This window comes from Marmota marmota, unplaced genomic scaffold, assembly GCF_001458135.2.
Source record: "Marmota marmota marmota unplaced genomic scaffold, marMar, whole genome shotgun sequence".
Lineage (NCBI taxonomy): Eukaryota > Metazoa > Chordata > Mammalia > Rodentia > Sciuridae > Marmota > Marmota marmota.
This window is the reverse complement of record NW_026000241.1, coordinates 11,096,111-11,102,966: the sequence shown is the minus strand read 5'-3', so window position 1 is coordinate 11,102,966 and position 6,856 is coordinate 11,096,111. Positions and strand designations below refer to the sequence as shown.

Sequence of the window (6,856 nt, the reverse complement as noted above, 5' to 3'; positions counted from 1 at the left end):
AGTAATAGTAGGTACTTCACAGGGTTATAACGACTTCCCACAGACTTTGCTATCTATCTCCCAATACCCCTTCTCCCTCTTTTATACAGCAGTCAACTTTGTGCACACATACGCCTGTCTACATTAAAGACTATATTTCCAGCTGGGCGTGGTGGTGGCACACTCCTATAATCCCAGCTAAACAACTTAGTGAGACCCAGTCTCTAAATAAAAAATACAAAATAGGGCTGGGATGTGACTCGGGGGTTGAGTGCCCCTGAGTTCAATCCCTGGTACAAAAAAAAAAAAAAAGAAAAAAAAAAATCCCAGCTACACAAGCTTGTTCTGGGCTAATAGGATAAAAGTGGAAGCTATGTGTAGTAATATCAAGCTTTACTCTTGAAAGGTAAGAACATCTCTCCCTTTCCATGCTCTTTTTTCTTGCTGGCTGGGATGCTGATATCATGGTGGGAACAGAAGTAGCCACTGGAACCCAGAAGGAGAAAACAAACAAACAAAAAACCTCACATTGAAAGTGGCAAAGAAACCAGGTAGAAGATTTGTTCTGGTGATTGTGGGGTTATGTATCAGCTGTGGTCCAGCTCCTTAGCTTTTGATGAGTGACAAATAGTAATTAAACATTTTTATTGTGGTGAAACCTATGTGAAGCAAAAGCGATCTTTTGAAGCATTTAAGCATGTCATTCAGTAGCACTGAGTATATTCCAATGTTGTGTAGCCTCACCTCTGTCCATTCTAGAACCCTTTCGTCATTCCTCGTTGCCCCCTTTCCCAGCAGAGGGACCTCTATTGTTTTAAAGAATCTCTATGAATTTGACTATTCTAGGTACCTTGGGGAGGAGGAATCACGCAGTTTTCGTCCTTTTGATTCTGGCTTATTTAATCAAGCCTAATGTTTTCAAGGTTTATTCATGTCGTAGCCATGTTAGAATTTCCGCCCTTTTAAGATCTGAATAGTATTCGATGGCGTGTATATTATTGTTTATTCATGTATCCACTCAGCTGTTGATGGACATTTGAGTCATTTCTGCCTCTGGGCCTCTGTGGATAGTACTGCTATGGTGTAAATCTTACCTTGGGTCTTTTTGTTAAAGCAGTGGAACCAACATACTGACTAATACCCATCTTAAATTGAGTAACACCCAGTGTTAGCAGTTACTGGCATGTTTCTGCTTCCCACTCATTCTTTTCTGGAGAGTAGGTCAAGTGCTGTGAGAAAGAAGAATTTGGGGTAAAGACCAGGGTGTGACAGAGCTGGCTTATAGCAGCTCACAAGGGTCTGTGACTTGATTTTCAGTACTTGTAAGCTCAGTGACTTGAAATCAATCATGGTGGCGTTTTAGACACCATGCTAGTTGGCAAACTGTACAAATCAAAGGTTTGGTTTTTCTTTCTTTTTCTTTTTTTTTGGTTTTGGTTTTAGAGAAAGCAGAATGTTTTTTGGTTGTTAAACATTTATAAGCGCCTCACTGGGGGAAGCCCTCATTTGCCAGAGACCCAATCCTCGACTTTCACAGACTTTGTTATAACTCCATCTTAGGCGCAGAACTTTGAGAACATGACATGAACCACATTGTTCATGAGTGTGGCTAGTTTTATATGGGATTATGAAATTGACGTGTATTTGCGTGTGTATGTACATAATTCTTTCTGAAAACTGCCTATGGCAATGGCAGAGAGGACACTCTCCAGATGTGATTGGCTTAAGTTGGGGAGGAGAGTACCCGATTCTCCATGCCCTCTTCCCCTGCCATGGCATGTCCCAAGTCTGTGTTGAGAAGGCTGCCCAAAAGAGGCTGGCCCCTTCGTTGCCTGGGGACCCTGAATGGTAAACATGAGTAAAAGTCCCAGCTGACCTGGAAGGTGGCATGGTGAGAAATGAACCTTTATTGTTTTAGGCCATGGAGAGGGTGCAGTTGATAGTGGTATACCTTCATCTAGTTTGTCCTGATTGATAAAAAGCTCCTGTGGAGAGATGCCAGGGAGGAGGGACACTGGGCTGTGTGCAGATGCAGAGGCTTAAATGTCCAAGGGACCAGGCGAGTGAGTTCCACAAGGGGGTGAGCATACAGAGAAGAGGGCCTGGGGTTTGTCTGTGGTGTCCGGGGCAGTGTTGGAGAGGTGAAGAGGAGCTGGCACAAGTTTGAGATGGAGCAGCTGAAGCAGGGGGAGGCCCAGCATGTAAGGTTCTGCAGGTGGAGTGAAGAATGGGTCCCGGATGGGCCAGGAATAACTGAGAGTGTCATCAAGTTCAGGCCTGAGCTTGGTGCTGGTGCTAGCGGAGCAGAGGTCTCTGGTGAGCTGGGAGGGCCGTGAAGGCTGATTGGCACAGATCTACAAAGAAGAGAAAGAGAGGAGGAGAATTGCAGAGGGGCACTAGGGACCTTTAAGGATTCTGTTCTAGAGGCATGACAGCTGGGTAACATCTGCACAGAAGCAGGTGGGGTCAAGGACATGCTTTCTCCTTTCAGAGAGAAGAAACAGGGACGTGCTTGTGTGACAGTGAGAAGCCTGAGGTAGGGAGCTGCTGGAGCTGTGCTCTGAGAGGGGGCGGGCTCTGGGGCAGAAGAGCTGCCCTTGGCTGGAAAGGCCCATCTCCCGTAGTAAGGGTGGAGAGAACCGAGGCTGAGAGCTCAGAGCTCAGAGCTCGGGGCCAGGGAGCTGGAGCCCGGAGTCAGCTTCTGCTTCCGCTTCCTCCAGGCAATAGGAAGCTGTCAGCAGTGGGGTGAGAGCAGGGAGAGGAGCTGGCCTGAGGGAAGACCGCAGACGCAGACAAGGCAGAAAGCCCTGGAATAATGGGGCTGGAGGTGGGGATGCACTGACCCGTTAGGTGAGAGGGAAATGATGTGCAGATAGATCCTGGTCTGCTGCCTTCGCTCCACTCCTCCTCTGGGCAGCAAGCTCCAAAGGAGGAAAATTCTGGGGTCTCAGTGGATTTCTGCCCAGTCCAGTCTCAGGGGAATATGCTCTAGAAGGAGCAATGACATGGACGGAGGGCAAGGCTCAAGCCAGCAATGATTTCTCTCTGTCTATAGCCAGACAGAATAGCCCACCTCTCCACCCATCAGGCAGTCAACACTCATCTCATTTATTAAACACCTGCTAAGCTCTGGGCCCTCAGTGGTAGCTGGAGATATTAAAATACTGTCTTTCCTAATAGACTAACTGGTATATGACATGACAGGAGCTCAAGCAGAAAATGGAATTCTACAGAGAGCAAGGAGGGAGCAGGCCTCAACAAGTAAGTGGGTGGGTTTTTGGATCCCCCCTAAGAAGGTGGGAAGGATGTTCCTGCAGAAGGGATGGATTGGCCAAGTCCCCAGTGTGAGGCATTGGGCTTGATGGCATAGAGGATGGTCCTGGGCAGAGCTGCCGCTTGGCTTCTGCTCATGACATGGTTTTTGCTGTTTTGTTCCTTGAACACCACCCCCTTCCTGGTGCTGCTCCCCTGCCAGTATCAAGAGAGAAGCAAGGAGATGTCACCTTGAAAAGGTGCCTTTGAAGGTCCATGAGCCAGGACCTGTATTTTCTTTGTAGCCCTAACAGTCTTTAAAGTTGATTTTTTTCTCTCTATTCATGGAATACAGGACCTAAGGGCAAGTTCTCTGTTGTTCTTGTTTACAGCATTTTCCCGACATCTAGAAAAGTCCCTGGAGCAGAGTAAGAACTTACAAGTGTGCAATGAATGAATACATGTGTGCATGTGAGTCTCAGGAGACATGCAGGGACAGGAGCACCTGGGCATGCATGTTGGTGGGTAGATGGAAAGGGCTGACCCTTGTCCTTATTTTGAGAAATTTTGACAAGTTTCAAGAAGTTTCCAGTTACGGGTGAGAAAATGCATGTATACATTTTTTTTTTCATGTTTTTTTGCTAATATCTTTTTTTTTTAAAGTTTTTATTGTTGGTTGTTCAAAAGCATGTATACATTTAATGCATGGAAAAGTTAATAAGTGGCAATTACCATGCTTTTCGCCAATATTAGCGTGAGTTTCTTGAATAGGTGAAGATTTCACAAAGAAAATCCATAATTCCTAGCTGCTACAAAGGGCCTTGGGGAAGAGGCTGCTGTGCCGCAGGTCTCCACGGGGAGGCTTGGGAATTTAGTACTCAAATCACTGAAACTCTTAGGGTTCATCATTCCTTGGAACTGGCCTAAATCTTTTACCAAAACCTTTAATGAGGACTAGATATTAGCCAGTTTGCAAGAGCAAATCTTCTGCCCGCGATTCTCATGTTTGTGGAAAAATCAAAGCTGCAAACTGTCCTGATTGTGTGATTCCGAGAAATGGACCTGCACTCTACCAGCTTCACCTTTACCTTAACCTCCAAGATCTGGGGCAGGTAGAAGAACCTGAGATTATGGATTTGGGGTTTTTTTGTTTGTTTCTTTCTTTTTTTAAATTTATTTTTAAAATTTTCAAAAAATTTTAATTTGTTATATATAACAACAAACTGCATTACAATTCATATTACACATATAGAGCACAATTTTTCATATCTCTGGTTGTATATAAAGTGGAGTCACATTCTTCGTGTCTTCATACATGTACTTAGGGTAATGATGTTTAGCTCATTCCTCCATCTTTCCTATCCCTATGCTCCCTCCCTCCCCCCTTTTCCCTCTGCCCTATCTAGAGTTTATTTAATCCTCCCATCTCCTGTACCCTGCAGCATATTATGAACCAGCACCCTTAAATCAGAGAAATCATTCAGCATTTGGTTTTTTGGGATTGGCTAATTTCATTTAGCATTGTATTCTCCAGCTCCATCCATTTACCTGCAAATGCCATGATTTTAATCTCTCTTAATGCTGAATAATATTCCATGTGTATATACACCACAGTATCTACTGAAGGGCATCTAGTTTGTTTCTACAGTTTAGCTATTGTGAATTGTACTGCTATAAACAGTAATGTGGCTGTGTCCCTGTAGTATGCTGTTTTTAAGTCCTTTGGGTACAGACCGAGGATTGGGGTAGCTGGGTCAAATTGTGGTTCCATTCCAAGTTTTCCAAGAATTCTCCACACTGCTTTCCATATTGGTTGCACCGATTTATAGTACCACCAGCGATGTATGAGCGTGCCTTTTCCCCCACATCCTCGCCAACACTTATTGTTGTTTGTATTCTTAATAGCTGCCATTCTGACTCGAGTGAGATGAAATCTTAGAGTAGTTTGATTTGCATTTCTCTAATTGCTAGAGATGTGGAACATTTTTTAATATATTTGTTGATTGATTGTCTATCACCTCCTGAGAAGTGTCTGTTCATTCCTTGGCCCATTATTGATTGGATTATTTGTTTTTTGGGTGTTAAGATTTTTGAGTTCTTTATGTATCCTGGAGATCAGTGCTCTATCTGACATGCATATGGTAAGAATTTGTTCCCAATTTGTAGGCTCTCTATTCACCATCCCGTTTATAGATTCTTGATTTTAATTCTTGCACTATGGATTTTGTTTTTGTTTTATTGGTTTGTTTGGTTTAGTTCTCTACCATGAGGGCTGAAATAGCAGATGTGCAAAGTGCCTTCAAATTTTTCCCTTAAACCCAAACCTTCCCTTCTTGGGGTAGTTTTATATCTATTAGGAAACAGAGACTCAGAGAGAGGCTAAGGACCTGACTCAGAGCAGGGATTCATGCCCAGATGACCAACTAACAAACTTGTGCTTTTTCCAACACCAGGGCTCACCAATACAGAGGGCTGCGGGGTCCCTGGGGAAATCAGCTCAGGTTTGTGATGCTGAGCAGTGACTGCCCCTCCCTTCCCTAGAGGGAGTGAGGTCGGGTTGGACTGTGCTGCTCTACAGCAAAAGAAGCCACATCTTTCCATGCCCCTAACTTTTTTTTTTTTTTATAATTTTAATATTTATTTTTTAGTTTTTTTGGCGGACACAACATCTTTGTTTTTTTTATGTGGTGCTGAGGATCGAACCCGGGCCGCACGCATGCCAGGCGAGCGCGCTATCACTTGAGCCACATCCCCAGCCCCATGCCCCTAACTTTTAAAAAGAAGCTAGCAATCTGGATTTTGATTGAAATTTCCCGCCTTTAACGTACAGTGACTTAGCTGGGCACAGCAGTGCATGCCTGTCATCCCAACAACTTGAGAGGCTGAGGCAGGAGGATCTAGAGTTCAAAGTCAGCCTCAGCAACTTGGCGAGGCCCTGAGCAACTTAGATCCTGTCTCAAAATAAAAAACAAAAAAAGGGCTAGGGATGTAGCTTGGTGGTTAAGCACCTCTGGGTCCAATCCCTGGTACCAAATGAAAAAAATTAAAGTACATTTACTTAAAACACTATGCTAGTCAAGTAAGACCCGTGTGTGGGCAGCCCCCCAATGTGGGTTATTTTCCAGGTGTCCTGGTTGGGAGGATGTTTTGCTGTGTTTAACAAATACCTGCCCAGGGTAGCAGAAGCAGGCAAGAATTTGTTTTCTTACATACCAAGAGGTCTCAGATCACAGCCCAGGCAGATCCACCCAGGCTGGGTCCATCTTTCTCTTCCTGAGTGGGAACGGCACTCTGAGGGCGTGAGCAAAGCAAGAGAAGGGTCTGTCTGGTACGTTTGCTTGTGTTGCTCCTTAGTACAAACCTCCAAAGCAAATCTGCAAAGGACATCTGCAGTGGCAACTGCTCTCCACAGAATTCATTGTCCCCACTCTCCCCACTTCTGGGTTGGCATGAGCAAACAGGAACCCTTAGCTCTGCAGAGGAGAGTTTCTTCTAAATAATGTTCTAAACATATACTTTAGCCAAGCTTGATATCCTCTTCCCTCTCCCAACCCCTAGACCCTCTCACCCAGGCGTCACCTTCAAATCATCTCTACAAACTGCTGGCTGAGTGTGGGAGGTACAC

General features: G+C 44.7%; 1 long non-coding RNA gene across 1 annotated transcript in view; it reads left to right on the top strand.

Annotated features, from left to right (window-relative positions):
• Positions 1–2,665: 2,665 nt before the first annotated feature.
• Positions 2,666–6,856, top strand: part of LOC125613787 — a 9,901-nt gene continuing 5,710 nt past the window's right edge. The window contains exons 1-3 of the long non-coding RNA XR_007344364.1: positions 2,666–2,806; positions 3,160–3,240; positions 3,624–3,702. This is a non-coding gene — a long non-coding RNA (uncharacterized LOC125613787). The remainder of the gene's footprint in view (positions 2,807–3,159; positions 3,241–3,623; positions 3,703–6,856) is intronic.